Raw genomic sequence first — 22,547 nt, 5'->3', positions numbered from 1 at the left:
TAATTGATATATGTGGATAACATGGCTTCTAAAGCTTACCAACAAATAGAGGCATTTCATAGCAGACATTGACCAACTATGCCTGTCACCATAATTACGTTACCGACTTATCATACAATTTATGATCTTGATAGTTTTAGCTGACCTTGAAATTGCCTTTTGTTTGTGTGCTTTACAGACAACATGATGCAAGAATAAACAGCAAGATTTGGGCACAGCGCCTATAAGCCGAATGAACAGAAAAACATAGACTTGAAAAAAACATATACTATCCCTGGTTTGGGCACACAACAATATTTTTATTACAATTATTTCTGAGACAATATCTCATTATTATATTGTAGAAGGCCTAAGAATAGTACTAAAAATGTAACGGGTCCCTTGTAAATGGCTTAGTTATATTGCCCATTCGTGTACATTAAACTGAATATTTGGGGTTTTTTTGGTCCTACAATACAAAACGTTTTTTTCTACATTAGCAGCAAACTCTCACAGTGCGAAGCTCAGCACAACAACATAAAAGTTCTGCCTTGCCACCATGTGTTCGATGTTATATTGTGTTATTTCCTGTCAGGAACCTCTTAACCCTGTGCTATAATTTCACTGAATAGGCTTCATAAAAGGCTGAAGATGCACACACTCAGATTAATAGTTGGGGTCTGACTTTACATCTGAAAAGTGAACCAGAGAGGCACAAAACACTAATGGAAAAGAGGTCAGCAGCCTAAATGGAGCAGGAGAATGTGGGAGGGAAGCTTGTTTTGAGCTAGTAGTGAGGTAGTTTCTAAATATGAACATCATATTTGGAAAAGCAAAAACAATGCGGTTGAAATATGTCTCATTTTCATTTTTGGCGGCATTTGAATGCAAAGATAGCATGCCTTCAATCATGAAGGAAAACCCCAAAATAGCTTCACTGGCTTTTCTCTCACTTAACTCAAAGGAGCGGTGGCTGAGGTTTGTTTGAGCACCATCTCTACCTGTCACATACAAGGAGATGTGAGGGCGAGACACTGAGACACACAGTGTTTGTTCCCCCAAATAATCCTTTGTTCCAGTAGGTCTGAACTGCTCATACACACTGCAAGGGGCAAGTTGACTTGACTTGAATGACTCCACTGTCCTCACTCTCCTCCTCATCCGTCTAATGTGGACAGTCGATGCCTCATATATGCTTCAAATAACATTTGAATAGATTTTGTTTGACTGAATTTTGTCACTTCCATTGAAAATACATAATAATAAAGAACTGCTGTTTTGGCTTATGGCAGTTCCTGTTCACCCTGTACAGAATCACCTTGATGATTAAGAATATATCAGATTCTCACATTAAGAAAACAGAAAACTGAACTGTTTGACTGAGTTTCAAAGCGGTTTGTAGAAATCGGGGAAATGGGGAAAAAAACATCTCGTCTCTGCAGCACAAGAGATGCCACTAAAGTAAATTAAACATCTTGGAAACAGGGCGTTTGTGTGTCGGAAAATTCCAGAGGAGTATCTCATTGTTAGTGTCACTGTCACTAATTCATTGTTGCACTGTGTTCTGCTTGACATCCCTTTGTGTGGGAGTTCCTGAACCACGTCTGGGAAGACTGAAACAGAGAAGACACTGGAAGGAGCTTTGTTGTAGGTCAGCCTTGAAGATGACGCCGTGTGTGTGTGTGTGAAGATCAGTGATGCGAAAACACACAAAGAGGTAGATTGAAGGAGGCTGCTGTGGTCCCCAAGGAGGAAGACTCAGGGCCTCTTATTGCCACGTGTCAGACTGGGCTCTCACCTGCAGAGTGCACACTGCAGCAGCACTGCGGGGGCAGTGAGCAAGACAGTGAGACCTAGCCTATAAGACCCATGCTTACATGCAGATGGTCTTATTATAAAACTAGCAGATTTTACAGTTGGTGTATTATGATATAAGATGCTGCAGCATAGATTATGTTTGCTTTGCCAATAGTGAACTTTCCTATTAAGCTTTGACTATTGACATATTTAATCATATTTATTTCAGCTTTAATCTGAATTAATAAGAATATGAAAACCGCCATGGCAATTTTCAAAAGGTGTCCCCTTCACCTCTCACCTCGGGATATGTGAAAGAAAATGGTTTCCATGGGTACGAGTCCTCCATTCAGAAATACTTAATGCAAACCTCACGCAGTGTTGGGCATGTCTGTAAAGGGAATGTGAATGGAAATGGGTTCTATGGATATCATGAGCCATTAGCATACAGCAGGCATGTTTATAAAAGGGACAGTAGGGGTAGCTATAAAGTGGAGACTCTTGGGAACCAACAGAACCCATTCCTAAGCAGTTTTGAGCAAAATCATGCAGTATCGGAGTTATTTTCTCCTATTCAAAAATGGTGTATTTTAATATTTCTGCATACTGGGGACATTACGCAGTATTGTGATTGCACAAGTGGGTATTACAGAAATCTCCAAATGTCAAAGTTTCACATAGAACATCACAGCCTGACTCCTAGGGTGTTCACCGAAGTCTTGGTGTCTTAATGTGTTATTTTGAAGGTATTTTTGATCATTTTTATCATTTCATCTGATTTATGACTAGAATATCTTGACATAAACTGCTGACCTGCATCTCAAGTAAATCTTCAGGTTCCCAGATTTAAGATAAAGTACACCACTTCTAGGCATCTGCCGTGGACCTCATAATCTCCCCCGAAAGATTTTTTTTTTTTTTACATCAAAGCAAACCACAATAGAAGACACTGACGAGATAATATTTCAAATTGTTGATGGTTTGCACTGACCTGCGGACAGATTAAGTAATGTCCCTGAGATAGTAGGAAAATGTAAGTCTGGAGCCTCGCTGTCAATTATAGATCTGAGGAAGAAAATCGGAAATGGCAGGTAAGAAAAAATTGAAACTGAATCTGACAAGAAAATTGCATTTGGCACCTCTCTCGTTTCCAACCTCTAAAAAAGAATATTATCGCACAATTTATTTTCACTAAAAGGGAATTTTGGGAACATTTAATGAATAAAAGATATGAACTTAAGAAGAAGGAAAATGTTGTTTTCCAGAATATTATTCTTTAACTTATTAACTCTTTAACCTAAAATTAAATTAAAACTAGGAGAACAATATGTAAACCAAATCCAGGTTCCAAGAAATGACTTAGGGAATGTGGATCGAGTCTCGGCTGTATCTTTGACACTGTAATTAGTGCAAATAATGAGGGCACCTGATTTGTTGCAATCTTTTTCTGGGCATCTTCACAGTCTTTATGTGGGAGGGAATTAACCCAGCAATGCTCATGATAAAGCCACAAATTGAGTAGGAGAGCTTTCTGGCATCAATAGAGTGGTTTTTAAGCCCTAAATGATCCGTCTTGTCAGCCTTAATTACCAGGCTCACCCACTCTCTCACACTTAGGTCATGTCTGCCCCCATGTCTTTTTTTTTCCCATTCACAGTTCATACTTACACCTAAGATAAGTAATGCATTATTATTTGTGCAAAACCCATGTAATCATGAGCCAAGAAGGGTTGATTCTAAGGAAGTCAGCAGACCAACACCAACGTGTTATTTTGATCCAAACCACAAGCTTTTTTCTCAACCCCCAGCACTGTTTCTAAACCAAAGGAACTTCTGCTGCCTAAACTGCTTCTGCACTGCAGGGCCTCCTCACTGATGTGCACAAATCGCCCACGATGCTGGACATGCAGGAGAAAGCATGAAACAATGAATCCATTTGGTGGGATATCATATTAACGCTTATACTACTTAGATGCACAGAAAAAAAACATAGTGTTTATACTAAGCTTGTTGACACTTTATCATTCTTTCATGTACTCTTCCTATCCATGCTGTGTGCGTATGTTTGAATTGTTCCACTAAGTATATATGTGTAAATAAACTATGGTAGTTGTTGAAGGGGCTTGACAATTACAACGACTATAAATGCCATGCATCCCTACGTCTTGCATATACATGCATTTGATATATAGACGCACTAACAGAAAACGTGGTGCTACCTCTAGACACCAAGCGAGTGATGTTTCTTTGATCATCAATCTCAACAGCTTTTCAGCTGAGACAGCATTGTGAATACCAGATGTTGGGTAATCTTAATTTTCAGAACACTTCCTCGATCCAGAAATTAACCCACTTGAATTCAAAACATGTGGTGCATTGTTTTCTCTTTCAGAGAAAGGGGATTGTGTCTTTTTGATCATTCGTTTCAAAAGATCTTAAATGCGATGATTAAAAAAATGCTAATGCTGTTCCATGAAGTGAAAAGGGAGAACGGGAACCTCAAAGGAGAACACAAAGACGAACATTTCAGGGCTGTTTTTGTTGAGTCGAACACAAAGATGCACATTTTACTGTGCCTCAGAGGTCCGACAACTAACATTATTCTAATTGCTACTATCAAAGTTGTAGTCGTAGGTATGTAGTGGTTGGAGCCAATGAGGATCAGGCCCTGGTTGTGATAATCAAACTTGGTAAACCATGAGGGCATTGCCTTAAACTGTGGTGAAACAACAGTGTCACATAATGGAGGCCGACCACAGAATCTCAGAAAGCACAGGGAGCGCAAGAACACCGACTCTGGAAATGTCAGCGCACACACATACACAAAAGTAAATAGTAAGTGCAACCGTGTGCAGTGTAGCAGGAACCTGGCCTCTCATATTACTGGTGGTATATAAGGGTGCAGGATTTTTTACTCTGGTTTTAAGCAGGAAGTGCCACTTGACGTTCAGTCAACTCTTTTGTCAAGAAAACATGCTCAATGTTCGCCAATTCCTGCTTCACCTGGAATTATTTGCCACACCTTTCTGTTTTATAAACGGCAATACTGAATTGGATATTGGTTGTATTCATCATAAGGACCAAACCAACATCTAAAAAGGCCGAAGTGATTTTTGCAGGTAAGTTACAGGTAAATTTGTAGTCACATTAGAACTACAAAACCACTACCCGATGAGGCAAAGTTACATAGTGCGGTTACAGCCAATAGAGGGCCGCAGAGCGAATGCGGAATTGCCGTTCACCCGGTTTTGAGGTGATGAACCACTGAAACTATTTTGGAAATATTATTTTAAGGCACTTAACACTCTTTAGTGTTGCTTTAAATACAGGGAAAATCTAAAAACCTTCAATCATATGAATATTTCTCTAACAAGTTCAGTATGGAGTTTTTGATAATTAAACCTTTTAGGAGCTTGGTTACGTGTACCTTAGTATGTACGTGTGTTTTCTTGCCCCCAATGGGCTCAATGTAGTAGTTTTAATATGTACACAAGCATTGTTGGGCAGAGTTGTTCTCATCCTTTGCATAACTTGATAAGCATGCCTCCCAGGTCTACAAGCTGCCTACATGTAATTTATAGTTAAAGTATTCTGTCTGTACATGTACTGCAGCACATTCTGTTGATTATCCTGACAGTGTTTCACTCACAGTTCCAACTGAAATGTCATGGCTGCCCTGCAGTTGCACTTATACTGGCCGGGGTCATAACATTTGACACAAGGTTCAATGTTAATGTTTTGTGTTTTGCCTCCACTTACAGTCAGACAAGTAGGTCAGACATCAATTTACTTTTTACTTGCCCACATGCAAATAGCTTCAGCTGATAAACTTTTGCGGTGTCCAAAATCACTCACTGTATAGTCCAAAGTATGGACTCAAAGTATCCCACAATTCCTCTTGAAAAGTAGAGTAGAACCGATGGATAATATAATCACTGTCACAAGTACTTTGAAATTATTTATTAATTTGGGAGAATACGCTTAGTGTCGCTACATTTTTCGTCTACATCTTTCATTCTTACCTTTCACAATAATAGCTCTAGACATATATGCTGATGGTTCCTGAGAAGCAGGACACAGTATGAATACATAATGCAGGTTGTTATTCATATGAAGGTGTTTATTATACAGGTAACAGGCTACCATCGACGTCTCGATCTAAGGGGCCTGATTCAACTGACAATCTCACGGTCGAGTCACCCCATTGATGAGAAAGTTTGGTAATGATAAAATACAATCATTAATCACGCAAAAATAACAATGGCAAAAGTATTAGGTTTGCATGTATTAATCAGTCACATAAGAACATAGGGCTATGAGAGAACAAGTTATATTTTATATATCTGCAGACTATAGAATAATTAGAAGTAAACCAGTATATAGGCTATTCTGGCAAAAAAATGGGTCCAGGAGCGGCTTAAAATGTGAGGAAAAAAACAAAGGTTGTTGCCAAGGAAGCTTTAAGAAAATATTGGGTAACTGTAGAGAGTACTAACCCTTAATAAGGGAATGGAATGAACCCACAGTGTGTGTGCCATTGAAGGGAATCATTTTACTGGCACTCCTAGATAAGTAATAGACAAGTAAATGGCAGAGGCGTCACACATCAGTGAACCCAAAGACAGTGAGCGATGGTGTGATTTCTCTTGGTATCATTTAAAAACAACCGTGCCCTCTCACTCAGCTGATCAATACCTAAACAAGAACTTGGCATCAATCCTTTTTGGTTTATATATTTGCGTTTCTTTGCACTGGCACAAAGGCATATGCAAATAACCCTAACGTGCAAGCAAGATTTTACTCCCATAAACATGAATTAGTCATTTCCATGTATATAAAATGCATTCCATCGAAAAGAAAGAGCACCTCATCAGCCTTTCATGTAATCCATGGAGCAGAAAATGCTTCTGTGCCTTCCTAATGGACCCCCACATTGATGGACAGAGGTGAAATGTACTGTCATGAAGATCAAACACGAAACCTCCCAGTCATGTCGTGATTTTGATTAACAACCAAGCTGCCTCTCTTCAGCAGTACACGTTAAAACAAGGGTGCCATCTCAGTAATTACATATTACTACAATTCATATCTATCTGCAAATACCCTCATATATGTGCGTTATAGCCTCACCAAGCCAGTCCGCATATTTCCCATCATTCATTATATTGCGGCAAGGTCCAGGTTGATATTACCAGTAGAGGTGAATTGCTTGCATGCAGTATGCTATCAAGGCCAGAAGCATTAAGCAAGACAGCAGCACCATGGGGGGAAACCATTCAAATGAACTTTGATGTGAAAGTAGTAGCAGTAACTTGAAATCTGACATTTACTGTCAACAAATGCCAAATACTGTTGGTTTCTAACCACACCATCGACATTCTTGAGGTTTGAAGTCGAGCTGAACTGATTATATGATTATTCAAATTGTCAATTGACTATTTGGGTAATAGCTGAACTGCAAAACATCCCCATTGATATCCAGCTAATAAATAGTTATATAGTGAATAAATAGTAGTAATTTATTCACCTTTATTTATAGTTAACAGAATATATAAGGCTTGACGAGATAATGGTTCAACACAATAATGGTCCTCAAATGTTTTCACAATTTTCAGACATTTTATAGACCTCATAGCTGGGAAGGTTATTCATCATAAATTATTATTTATTTTTTTAAGTCGCAGCCCTAAAAGGCTGAGGATGTTAGCCAAATGTACTGGACATTATGATTATTGGCAATAATTAATCCAGAAACAAATACTTCTGGTTAAAACAGCGCATTTTTTTAAACAAGAAGCAAGTCAAATAAATTATTGGGAACTTGAACTGACTTACCTTCCTCCTACATACCCCTTTGCGTATCAGTGAGACTTATTGAAGGTAATAAATTATCCTACATACATAAATCCTACAGAGCCTCACAGCTCTGCTGATGCCCTCTACTTAGACATTAGATTTATTTCTGCTATGTAACCTTGCTACACTCAATACACTTGTAGTTTCTCTCTGATACTTTACATTTCAAGTCTTGTATGAGATTTATTCATCAACGGTTGGACATCATAAGAACACTTGAATTTAGCTTAATATAGTCACAGTAAAGCTTAGTTATTAAGTTTGTGTCACATACCCATATCTGCCATTTATTGGACAATTACTTCCTAAACTAATGTCCACAAGCTATAAAAGATTAAGAGTCTCTAAACAATAGCATACGGTATTAGCCAACGCAACCGACTCTCTCCTTGTTTATATTGTCTAATCAAACAAGTTTGTTGTGATTTAATTTCAATAAACAGATAAAGATCAATGCCAAAGTAGCTAGGCAAAAAACTACAAAAATGACTGATTTTTTAAATAGTCCGAAGTCATGGTTTGTGAGATCTATCCGCAAGGCGTAAAGCAAGTAACTTTTGAAATGGTTGTTTTCTGAATGGAGTTTGGATTGATTGGAGGTAGACTATGCTAACACTGTAGCCGCTCCATCAATACTTAAAATAACATAAATATATGTTACATGCAGTGACCTTGTTGTTTGTATCATAGGGCTCTGTACAAACATGAGGTACTATCGTAGAGCTCTGGGTGATACACACTGCTACAATAATTTTTATTCTTTTTCTGATTCAGTGACAGCAGGAGGAGAATCTCAATGCTGATAGGCTTCCGCGTCACAGCTTCATGCAAATGTTTTGCTGGGGTTGAAATACTTCAACTTGTGTGCCGCGTGACGCGAATAAATGTGGTTCGCAAACACACCTTTAGTCTATATAATACAGCATATCTGTAGCCTTCTGCTCTGTGTATTTTTATGAGTTACTAGAGCATTAAACCCGATCCTCCTTTTTCATCTTGGGATTTTATGTTTGTGAATTACACTTTACGTGGAAATTTCACAATGATTAACAGTCTAACAATGTAAACAATGAAAGCAATTATAATATGCTTACAATAAATGAAAACAGAATTGAAACTATAGTAATATTTACTGTTGTGAAGGTAACACTGGATGAAGTGGTCAGCACATGAGAATATGAAAAACAATGCACAGGGAGGGATAGAAAGCAAAAAGCCCCATTGGTTTGTGTAATCTTAACCAGGAGAAGAAAGACGAGATGAGAAAGACACGTACTGATAGGGAGACGATGGTCCGGCAAGAAGGGCAAGAGAGACTGAAGTCAGACAGAGAGTCAGAGACAAATGGTGAGAGTGTGACAGCTCCACCCAGTGGTTAATGAGTTTCACTCTTTTTGGCATAATAAGAGGGGAGGGACGATGGCTCTCTGTGTGACAAAGAAGGGCTGAGTAATGCTACTGATGATGAGCAGAAGAGTGATGGACACGCAGCCACACACACAAAGCATTAAGACAACTGTGTGTCCAGTTCATCTTATTGGAGAATTTCAGAATCCTCGCATGTTGTGGGTAGTCTTCATGTGATGCTGTTGCTGCATAATCATTTTTTGTATTATTCTAGCAGCTTTCCCTATTTATTTCTAACGTGGAATCACAGTATGGAAGGCTTTTTTCCCCTTCAAAATAAACACATGAAATTAGTCATCAAGAAATAAAGGAGAATGCTGTTGCTTCATTAACCAGTGGATGCAGCACTTTAGAGATGTCCAACCCTACAGCATATCAATATTCTGTCTATCAATAGGCCCCTATCACAGCAGCCAAATTGACAGTCATCGCAGGGTAAACACAATCAAATTAATTATGGTTCCATTCCATTTAGTACGTCGCAGCCATTCAGATGAGCCAGCATTCACAATACCAGAGCCCTGACAGTGAAAAAAGAAATATGAAAGCCATATACAGAAAATACACTGCTTGAATTGAAGCCACATACTAGGACTGCCACAGGCTCGCGGGACTAACATGACAGCATGAGATATGAGTTGCGTATAGAGCCATTACTCTGTAAAGAAGAATTGTATTTTGAACTCTCATGTGATAAAAGACCACTACATCCAAAGCATAGTAGCCAGTGTGGTCCTACCCGTCGATTAGAGCAGGAGAGTCAGGAAGTATTCTTTACCTGCAGTCTTTTGAGTTAAGGAAAACCTACCATAAGAACTGACAGTGGGAGCTTTTAAGTTTGACAAATACATAGTTTGAACTTCACAGAGGCTTTTTTTTTTTTTTACCTTCAACAAACCAAGTGGTCCCATCACTACATCGGTATGTCAGACGGATTACACTGAGAGCTTACTATGTGTCATAAAGTGACGAATCAGTCACTTCAAATGTCCTCATCCATAACATTACTCAGAAAAACTTAGAGATACGTACAGAAATTGTATCCAGTTCCTATGATTATATTTAGAAATGCATCCATCAGACATCTCACCAAGCTAATAAAGTAATGTAAACAAAGTCTCTAAAGAGCACTTGTGTGTAAAACAGTCATCACAGAAGCAACTGTGCAGTTTGCCATGATGACGCATGCGAGGGGAAGCAGGCAGAGTGCGCAGAAAAATGAGGATATAACCTAATTGCCTTCTGTTAACTCAACGCAATTATCCGATATAGCATGTAGTAATTCAATCCTTACAATTATAAGGTAACTAATTATTCCAGTCTTCATATAATATACGGTATTTGCATATTGTTTTGTACATGAACAGTGCTTGCAAATAATTAATAGAGAGAAGGGAGCCTATAATTGTCTTAATGCGTTTTATCAATTATGCAAAAAAATAATAGAAACCGTTAATATCCTTCAACCTTTGAAATTGCTTCATATGTAAACCAAGCATTTCCAAATTAACATTATTCATGCTTATTTTTTATCATTCATGTTGTATGTTCCTAAAGTGCATCATGACAAACTTATACAGAAGAGAGACAGGGAATGGAAAAGTATCATCACAGAATAATACATCTTACATTTACTATCATACATGATAGTAAAATTAATACTTTTCTTCTGAATATCTTTGAAAGGAGCATTTCCGGCTTTAAGCGAAAAGTGAGACGGATACATAAAAGTGAAAATGAAAACAAATTGAGTGTCACAACATTTTCACGCATATTAAACCACCAGCCAACCATGCTAAACATGGTCATTTCTTTCTGGGTAAACCCAAGATTTAGCAGCTGAATAAATGCATATACGGTACTCAATGCAAACATATAGGCCTAAAATAAAATATCTGGGGTTTGTTGACACTGTTCGTCTATGGTGTTCTTCCATTGGGTTTCAGCACCCAGGACAGCACTCGCATGCTCCCTCTACACAGAACAACCAGCGCTATCTGTCTGAGAACAACTCCTAAAAAGTAAAGGAAAAGGTGCAGCGAGTCGGTCATTATTGTCAAATTAACCCCGACAGGGTGAGCAGGACCCCGACTTGAAGCATAGGAAAAAAAAGAAAAAGATGCAATTGAATACAAATTGGATGTCGATAACCATTGCAACGGTTGATGCTTCAAAGTATCTGGGTCAGTCTTAATTTATTGCAGCATAATTATCTTACAGACAGCAAAGTAGGAATGAAATGTGTTTGATTACTTCTTATCATTCTAAACAGTGGAAACCTATGCACATACTGCAACAACTCCATAATCCTAGGCAAACTACCATACAGATATATAAATCATACGGATGAAAAAATAGTGGCAAGCGGTTAAAGAAATAAAATTATCAAAGGAGGCTCCCTTTCCGCCAGCAGTTTTCTGAAAACTCTGCAGTCGTCTGCAATCATGAAAAGGATTCAGTAGGTAGAGAACACGAATGGAATTAAATGATATATTTAATAAAGAAACTCATCCAAAAACAAACACACGGTCACGATTGTCAGATGGGGAACAAAAAAGAGCAGGTGTCTGCCGTCACTTCTTTCTGACAAACTAATTCATAGTAATGATAACAGCTGCAAAACCCGCTTCAAGCCTCTCCTCAGTTCTTGCCTTTGGCATTCCTCTTGTCATAGATAAATTGTTCATTTGAAAACGGAGAACAGGCGCCTCACACAACACGATTTGCCAAACATTTGACTTTTTTTCTGTAGGCTGTAATTATCAGAAGAAGGGGAAATATGTCTTCCTTTCTCTGTGCAAAAGAATAATTATTAAATTAGGGACTGAAAATGCTTATTAATATATATCAGCAACGCCAAAATGATACAACACTTAACGGTATCTCCTCTGCGCAAAGATTATATTTGGAGTCCGAGTATAAGATGTGTTGGACTTCGTTGTTCTAGCAGGAGCAGGAGCCGGTTCAGCAGGTTTCAATTCTTAATACAAACTTTAACAGCCAGGAGACTAGTAATGAGGACATTGGCAGTGAGAACAGACCAAGACGCCAGTAACTCTAACCCTAACTCTGTCTCACGTATGATGGGATTGTGTTGACCAATTAGCAGGTTTGTCAGCATTTTTGCGATCATTTTTTGTCTTTGTTCAGTATACACAGTTCCCAAGACTCATTGTCAAACACAATCCCATTTAAAGATGCAACAAGATGCCGACACAGATACCTGGGCTTTGGGGGTCGGCTGATTAAGAGTACCAATGCAATACCGGTGTTTAGTTAATAAGATGCCTTCCTTACTGTGTGGAAGAGATTTATTAAGTGTCAGACGCTCAAAATTTTCTGGAGGAGGACCCCCAGAGCCCTCCGCTTAACGACTACCCCCCCTTATCAACTACCAACAGGAGTACATTTCAAACCTGTGGTAAACACCGAGTTGTGCTGATTTTTAAGGTGGCCTAGCTTCTCTCAGTTAAGTGACAAGCTGCTCCTCTGTTTTGCTGAGCTTTTAAACTATTTAGTTAATAAGAATTCATTCCAGTAAATAATGTTTATAGTTTATATATATAGAACTGAAATTAATAATCATCAATACTAGTTCTAGCAATCTGAGTCCGAATCAGCCAACATCGGATATAGGTGTATCCTTAACCCCATTCGGAGCATGCAGTACTTTTGAAAGAGTGTACAGTTGCCCTTGACTTCTTCTAGCACTTCTAAATAATGGATCAAATGGCTATGTATAATATGAAAGATGTTGCTTGAGGTGAGAAATTCAAGAGGATTACTACCAAACTTTGGAGTTCCTCTCAGATCTATTGAGGTTTTTTAGCATCTTAAAGCTGGTTCTTTGGGTTTTCCAGGCTCCAAAATCCCTTTACATTGACCTTTTTTTCCAGTAAAAAGCTGAGATAAACACACTGTACACCACCTACCTGCTGCTGGTGGATATAGTGGAGCATTTGGTGGCTGAAGAACCATTTAGAGTGAATATTGAGCATCCTGTGAGACGTGCAGGATTGTACGTTTCTGCAAACCACAGATACGTTGAATGTGGACATTTTTACTTTGTCCAAAGAGTGACACCATCAGCAAAGGTTGCAAATGTGAGCTACTAATGCCTCCTGTCGCTTGCCAAAGTAAGCACCGGGATGAGAATAAGAGGGTTATGACAGGAACATTTCTAAAAGTGAGACTCATAACCCATAATATGCCTTATTTTGCAGAGTGAGGACACCAACCAAGAGGGACTGAGTCTTTGAGTCTAACGAGAACAGCAACACTCATCAAGGGGTACTTGGTAGTAATGGGATTTAACTGTGAGCTGTTAAAGCTGTCAATTGGATTTTTTCACCATCAGAATGTCGACAGTTAAGACGTTGAGAGAGAGAGATGGTATAGACCACCATGGGGCTTTAGGAGGTGGTCAGGAAGAGGACAAGTCAGAGGAAGTTGGAGGCGGTGGGGCTGCTACACAATCTGAGAAGCATTTCCTTTGGATGTGTGCCGTGCAATTTGTCCTGATTTACACACTCAACCTGGACTATCCCAAGGAACGCATATTCAGTTCTTCCAGGAAGTGTTGATCAACTTGGATCGCAAGAAACTGTCCCCAAAGTTCCAAACACTTAAACTTAAGATGTCAGTACAGCAGTTGAGTTTGCCAGACTTTGGCTTGTTGGATGTTGGCCTTTTTCATAAATAACTGGAATGAAACAACCTCATAAACTTGCATGCTTAAAACAAAAAACTGGAACAGCTCGTCTTTTTGATTATTTTTTTGGCATCCTCTACAGCGTTAGTCGCATTCTCATGAACGGGATAACTACTCAAATCTGCTACAAATGTCCATCTGGGCTCAAGGATGAACAGATTTGGTCTCATAAAATATGTTTCGTGCTATAACTCTAAAACGTACATGCTAATTATGACAATTTCACACAAATGTCGATTAAACGATGAAGTGATGATATGTTGACCCTAATTTTAGTTAATTGTTAATGCTGTTAGATTTCTCAGATGAAGATAGAAGTTACTGAATACAGTGGAACGCTTTGTGCCTTTAATTGTTCTGAATACATACATAAATTCAAGGAAATAATTTACTTTAATTTATTTACACTGGCTGCGCTAAATGTGACCCTTTACATTTAACTTATAAATAATAAAATGATATGGAAAATGTACATGTAGCTGAAATAAAACACTCAACGTTCCACACAGTGAGGCATTCAGCTGTGGACTGGAAGATATAGGATTTAATCGCAGATCAGGATTGTAAATTTGAGAGATTTAGGCATATTTTGATGATTATCGGGATAATATTGTGAATCCCAATTATTTTGGTTGTGAACATTGTGACATTTAATTTTCATGTTGTCCCATGTCTACATGCAGCTTATCAATTAAACACTGGTTTTGCATTGGTACTTGATATCGGCCCACACCTAAAGCCAAAATATTGGGAGATAAAAAAGGCAGATTGGTGCACCCTGTGTTGATGTTACAATTATGGCTTGGTTCCTCTGCATCCCAAGTGGCCAAAAAATAACCAAATGAATGCAGCTTTAAATCAAACACTTTGCTGGTTATGGGCTGAACATGTCATGCATGTTTAATTTATAATGTAGTTCACATTATTTTTATTCTAGTCGTTAGTGTAACACTTGGTCAGCCACAAATTAAATTCAGGATAATTGAGGTATTAAAAGAGATAAATGACAAACAGATAACATCCATGAGGATCGTATATGGTTTTCATCAATCTCTTAAATTCATCTTCATTGTATATATCAACCTAGTTATACAACTGGTGGATATCTCTCTTCATATTTTGTAGCTATCATGAATCATTGGGGGGTCATTCCGTGTCATTTCATCAAATTTCTGAAAATCTTCCAACCTGACCATCACAGAATTTCATGAAAAAAATCTAGTACAAAGACACACTTGTTGATAGGAGAAGTATGATGCCAAAAAACGTCTGAACTACCCTTCATTCAATGATATTTCATGAGAAAACTGTTGACAGTAGAGACAGAAGTGTGTCTTTTTACTAGAATGTTTACAGGACATTCTGATGGTCAGGTGGGAGGCATTTGATGAAATGACCAAGAATGACCCTGGGGGGATCAATTTATTGTAATTTTATTAATTATTTGTCCATCTTTGCACAAAAATGTAAGGAAGGAACCATGATTGACATCAAGTAGAGATAAAAAAAGGCATGTTCACTTTGGTATTTATGTTATTGTAATGTGAAAAGAGAACATTCATGAATTACCATTTTAAATTTGGTCAAATATTGAGATCAATACAATGCATTTGGATGTTTTTCACCTCAGCCAAAAAAAGATCATCCCTTGTAAATTACACTGAAAAACACTCAGGATGAGAGGGAGAGATAGCAGACATTTCCAACCCTGCAGTCCATTTCTCATGCAAATCATTCAAATGTGCTCATTTCACAAAGCCCTGTGATTTTAATAATATTCATGCAAATGTAAAATGTTCACCAAAAAGCATTACGCAGGGCTCATAGACTGCCTGTGAGTGTAGGCGGAAAGCACAGCCAACTAAAGATACAAGACACTGAGGTGACCCTAGCAGATCTGGCATGTTTGTTTGACATTTGTGTGATAGGAGGAGTGTTTGGAGGAGCAAATAAAATGTGCCTCTTCAAAAACTGTTAAAAATAGAGAGAGAGTCTGCTTCGTTGACAGGAATCTCATCAGGGCAGGTTATAGGATGCAGAGTATAATATACCACAGAAGCAAACAGCTGAAGAGAAACTTCATCACCTCCACAGCACTACAACAACTTCTGAATGATGGTCTGTATGAACTCCCAAGCCTGGTGTTAAGAATCAAATGCTTTCGCACCAAATGTGTTTGGTTTGGGGTTTTTTTGTCTGGTGTGAAAGCTCAGACAAACAACAGGACAGAGGGGGGGGCGGGGGTGTCACACTGCTGTTCCAAGTGAAACGGAGAGCAGTTCATTTGTGGTGTGAAAGCAAAGCAGGCAAACCCCATCATGATAAGAAAGTGACATATTTTGTTTTACTGGGAAGCCAAAAGCCAGACATGCAGCATCCAGTCCATTCAATTGTTGTGTTCTCAGAACCAGATGTCCTGTCAGCAGCTGGGGGGAAAACTGTCTGACTGACTGACAGAAAGTAGAAAGTTACCAGACAGGAACATACAGGAAGAAAACAGCATGTTTCTATTTATTGTTTCATTGATTTTTTATTTCCCTGCCCCTTGTAGCGAATGGGGGATATCTGGAAACTCTCTAAGCTCAAGCATGTGAGGCCTGATTGATATAAATACCGTTAATAATTTCACAAGTTATAAACGGATGTCTGTAATTTGAACAAGTGTCTGTGAAGATGACCCTTCCTTAAAAAAAGCTGGAGTCAGCAATTCTAAGAATTTTAGAAAACAAATTGCTAGCTTTTCGTACACAGCCCTGGCTGTGAATGGGAAACGTTGCTCGGACCAAGCCACACAACGGGGAATCAGCAACAGGTTGCATTCATGCTCCTGTACAGGACAGCAGAAAGGCCACGGATGTATAAAGAGACAGGGATGTTTGGGTGTTGAGAGTGCAAATATAAACAATCGTTTTCCAGAAATGCTGATTCCACTTAAGTATGGCAGAGACAAAAAAAAAAGTAGGGAGTCCAGAGGTGAATATATAGCTCACATAATTCAATTATATTAAGGCTTAAATGTATTCATAATTGAGTGTGTGGCAGTCTTGAGTGACAGGCGTGTGTCAGCTCAGGTCGCTAGCAGTCTATGGTGATGACTCGTGTCTTGTGTGTCTCAGAGTCTTGTGGCTTTTTAGATTTTTATGAACACTGTGTGGGTTGCTTTTAAGCACAAATTCAAAAGCCAAACTACTTATAAATCCATGCTGGTTGTCAGCTGTCAAGGAAGCAATCTCCAAGATCCTACGGTAACCATGGTAACATTTATGCACATCAGTTTGAGCGCATAGGATTTTTGTGATCAATTAAATAGTGAATAGGAGTTGAACCAGGCATGCATTGAGGAAGTGTCCTATTATTTTTATATTTGCAACAATACCCAAACTATTCCCTGTAAATTGTATGGGTGAGATGATCCATCAATGTGGATCCGTGCAAGTGCACCTCCTTCATAAAGCTACAGACAGAGGTTTAAACAGTTATCTATAAGATAATCTGCTCCATAAACTCACACAAAAACAAAGACATTTTGTGGAACGTAGCAAACTTTCCCATCGACCATATCGCCTAACCCTACAACATTTTATGCCATATTTGTTTTCATTTGGGCAAACAGCACCATTAAAATGATCCCAAAATAGTTCCTGTTTTCAATGTACCCATGGGATCTACAGATAACTTTCATAGGATTACTGTGACCCTGAAGAAAACGTTCTACACTCTCAGGCAAGTTGTCCAATGATATCCACAGAAAGTGTCAGTCACACTTAATCTAAAAACACATATATAAGTTATGACCTCCAGGGAAAGTGTAACTCAGAACAAGAGAGGTGAAAGCACCAATTTCCAAAGCCTCCTTTGTTTATATATCAGGGACATTTTTACTATTTTAGCATTGAATGATGGTGATGGTATTAAACGTTTGGATTTGGGAAGTATAATGCTTATCGTCAGTCTTGCTTAGCAAAATCATTCTCCATTCATCGTTTATGCTGCAACATCAGAAAGAATGGTCTGGGAGCACACGTTTTGATTGAAGCAGAGACACCTGTGATTAAGTGACCGTGTCATGAAATAGTTCAGATTCATGTTGACATGTGAGTGATGTGTACAGACCTCGAGGAGACCTCAATATAACTCCCGGCAGTTTTCCATCATTAACTCAGCAGCATCCTAAGCCTAATTGTATGGCTGGCTTCATTCTGGTTATTAAGGGTTTTAAGGGGGACTTTGGGAGAGTAATACAGCACAGAGCCAAAGGGGAGGGATGACAAAAACCTACTGGAGCCAATTGGATAATTATTATTAATGGTCAACATCTGTGAAATGAGACGAATCAGGTCGTTGACAATTTCTGAGTTTACTACCAGCAGGTTGCATCTAAACAGACGTTAAATTCGGGAATGTTAATAATCAACAATTTAACTGCTAACTGACAACTGCATTTTGGCAGATTAATATCAGGTAAAGAGTCAAATGAAATCTGAAAAATGGATCGCCTGATGTTTGTTTCCATCAAAAATGGCTACAGAGCGGAATTGCAACCAGCATTCGGGAAGCAACCATGTTGGTAGGGCTGGGCGATATGGCCAAAATCTCCCATCCCAATATACTGTAGGTCATTTCATATTTCATAAACAATATAATATAGCATGTTTTCTGGTCATTCAATAAGTAAATACCATAAATGAAATAACCACATTGCTTTAAATACAAATTATGCATCACAATCTTTCTATTGAAATACAGTAAATGATATTAAATGATCACCCATTTTCTCTTTCTCTCATTTTTTATTCATCAAATAAAATTCCTAACATTTGCTTGTTCCAGCCTCTTAAATGTAAGAATTTACATATTTTATCTGTTTAATTTTAAATTGAATATCTTTGTGATGCCGCACAAATTAAATTTTCTTCAAAATATCAAGGGACTATTCTTAATGAGCATATGCAAAGTTCCTAAATATTCATATGAAAAAGGTGTGCACAGCAAGTATGACTCACAATTATACGGGTGAGTCTATGCACTGCAAAGCAACATTTTGGAGCAACATTTCGAGCTCTGGTAAAGTGTAATGGGCAAAATAATCATTGGTTGTAGCCCTCATTTACAATCAAAGAATCTGGGGATCTACTTTGTCCTCTGTCAAGTGCAGGACATGGTAATCCTCCAAACCACAAAGCTATTGGGACGCTGGCCTATCTATAGACACAGAATCAAGAATCCAGACATCAAGGAACCAACAGCACATGCACGAGTGAAACCAAACAGGAGGGGGAAAAAAATGTGCCCTGAATTAGAGACCTTCAATTCCCACAGCACCAAACAGTGATCATTAGCTCAGCAGAGCAACTGACAGCTCATCCCCAACCGGTGGCAGTTCTCTGATTCATCATTTCTGCTACTGCTTGTTTGTTTACTTACTCAAGCAGAGGCCTGACATTCTGATAAGAAGCTGACAAAGAGCCCTTGGGGGAAGATAAAAAATAAATAAAAATGGCGTCAGACATTTAGACCGTATCTCCGGTGTCTGAAATGTAAAGGACTGTAAAGTGCAGGAGTGGGGGGAGAGAGAGAGAGAGGGAGAGAGAGAGAGAGGCATTTTCATCATCTTTACAGTGGGATTAATGTTAAGGGGAAGGACTTTCGACGTGCCACATGAGCTGCTGGGACATGGTGAAAAGGCAACATCTGATAAATCCGTCAGGCTGCTGACGGTGTTAAGGAGCACTGGGGGAGCTCAACTTATTTTACTGTCCTGCTGTTCCAGTTGTTCTACCTTGGTGTGGGCAGCGCAAGTAATTCTGTATCTCTTCAGACTGTTGCTCTTTCAAAGAGCCGAGGATGGGCTGCTGCATAAGAAATTAAAAGGAGAAGGCTGTTTCACTTTCAACCATAATCAAAAGGAGCAAATACGTTATTTGTAGTGTATTGTAGTGTATATTTTGGTCATTACATGGGACTAGTTGACAATAACAAAAGGTGCTCATTTCAGAAGAAAAAAAAATGTTTAGATGAATGGATAAACCCAAAAGTGGACAAAAATGGCTGAAAATGTAGAATTTTGGAGAACCATGGTAACCGTACTGTGTTGATACATTTGAAGTGTGATAATATCTCAAGTCTATATTTTATATCAAAAGAAACCAAATCATGATTTACGAGCGCAGCCGGTCTTATTTTTTCCCCGCTTATAAAACAAAGTGCCGTCATTTTCAGCATAACTCTTTGTCGTTAAAAATGTCTCTCCCAAACTATCTAGATGACAGACATTTACAGTCCTTTACCAGTATGCCGCTCTGATGGACGGGTGAACCAGTGGACAAATCCAATCTCATTAGGTTGGGACTGACAAACAGCCCCTGTCAAAATGTTAGTGCCTCTTGCGGCTGAGATAGAAGCTGGATATGTCACACAGACATGCAGGTTAAACTGTAGTCGGATATGGCCTCACCATCAGGGCTTAGCACATTAATCTCTTTTATGACAGTCCCCAACTCCTGCCTTCACCACAGCGCTGCTCCAGGTTTATTGTGAGGTACATGGCAGAAAAGCTACTGTCAAAAGTATGTTTGCAATATATCACGTCATATAATGTTTGATCATATCAGGCCTTCAATTGTAGCACAACACTTATTAAAACGGAGAAATAATGGAGAAAAAAACGACAATATAGATGTGGCTTTTGAGAGCTGTAAAACCCCTAGCATCAGTAGACACACCAGTGCTTTACAAGGTCATTTTAGTGTTGTTCCAACCAAGCACACAATCTAAAGAACAGGGGGTGAATAAAAAACAGGAACACTGTGCAACAGTGTTTTCAATATTAAAACATCCAACCCAGTACCCTCAAGATTTATGTCCAATGCCAACACCCAGAGCTAATGATGCACATTAACCAATCTTTTTAGTTGCCTCATTCATACTTTAACCACGTTTGCTCTAACCTGAGAAAACTTTCCACCTGGAAATGAGTTAGCCAGCTCAGGTGGTGAGCCTTGCCCTCTAAGATTAGATCCTGAAGCATCTAATCTCATTATCAATGTAATTACCCTGATAACAGTTTAAACAATCACCCCACTTATTAAATACGTGGCTGTGTGATGCCCATGTCCCCCGGAAGAATAATAAGCCTAATTACACCATGGTCTGAGTGAATACTCGATTCTGACTGGCTGCAGGGTGTCCAATTATCCATTATCAGGAATTATAAGAAGATCCGGTCAAAATGTCTAGTCACCTTTCTAATTTAATATTCTGGCTACCTTGAATGAAAAAATAAAAAACATTTGATTATCTTTGTTACAACAATGAGTGTAGACCTTCAGTGCCTCATCATCTGAATATCAAACACAAGCCACAAGTTACTTGGAACTTACCAACAGAGACTTACATCCCATCCGTTATTCATCTTGCTACCCGAGGCTGCGGCCAAGAGCACACATTGCCTCTCATTTATGAAAATATTTATATTGATTTGGGGACAATGATATGGCTGGATAGTTAGTTAGTCTTCCTGTTAAACATACTGTCAATATTGTTATGGACATATGTATGAGTCGAAGCAAGGAGACCTCTGGAGATAGTGGATGTTTTATGCAGAAATATATATTTATGCCCAATGATCATCGTGAGAATCAAGGTTTCAGCAGGACAACAGCTCTGAACTCAACGGTGCAGTGCCATCTTGAGGAAGTTATCTTGAGGAAGCCGCCACGGCGTCTGCATTATGTCTAGGTTAAAGGTAAAAACTTTGTGTTTGCAGTCAATTAATGACTGTGAAAAATAGTATGAATATTATATTATTATTTATACAATATTCATAAAATTACATGTATTAATCTTACACTGAGGGAATCAGGTATAGAGAAAATTGACATAAATCAACATTGAATATTGACAGCATAATGTTAGCTCCCTGACTCAGAGCTGAGCCAGGAGGTTGTATGAGCTGAGTGAACTAGAAATATTTCCCATTGCCAAGTCGTATCTGAGGTCCATCCCATTTACTGGAGCAGTGAACAACGTTTCCATTGCATAAGATCCTTAGGGGGTGGTAATGATATTTTTCTAGGTATGAGCCAACCCTCAGAGTTACTTTAACAATGTTGAATCTATGAAAATATAAAGTAATGGTCATCATTTTTTCTTTGGCATCATGGTGTTAGCTGGTCCTTCAAGGTGTTCATTATCGGGATATAATGGATGATGTGGAGGCCGGAACTATCCGACGTGCAGTCGAAATTACCACCTTTACCAGCTGCAACTCTAAAGTGAGGAACTCGTTAAAGCGTAAATTATTATAATCCACTGAAACAGCTATACTGTATTTTAATTTGAAACGGGCCATTTTGCATAGAGAGTATATTTTGACATGTGATACTTTAAGTATGTTTTGATGCTACTACTTTTGTTTCTTTGCTTAAGTAACATTTAGCATGCAGGAATATTATTTGCACTGTGGTCTAGGGAATCATTTAATCAAAAAGGTATTGGCTAAATATGAACGGTGATGACACGGCAAAAAAAGCCACACTTGCAACGTATTGCAAACAGGGTCGGGCAGGTTTTCTAAAGGTTAAAGTCAATGAGGCCTTTCAGAGAAAGGCACTGTATTCAATAAGGTGTTGTTTGTAAAAGGGAGTGAGACTGGCAGCTGTGAGAAAGGCAAAGCAATCTAGCAGGGACCTCAGTTAAAGAAGATTTGTGATTGCCCCTTGGTAAGCATTTAGCAAAGGGTTGCTTCTCCATTGCTTGGGGAGATAACCCTGCCAAATTCTTATTCATAGAGATGCGT

Source organism: Eutrigla gurnardus, assembly GCF_963514095.1.
Source record: "Eutrigla gurnardus genome assembly, chromosome: 3".
Classification (NCBI taxonomy): domain Eukaryota; kingdom Metazoa; phylum Chordata; class Actinopteri; order Perciformes; family Triglidae; genus Eutrigla; species Eutrigla gurnardus.
Note: the sequence above shows the minus strand (reverse complement) of the source record.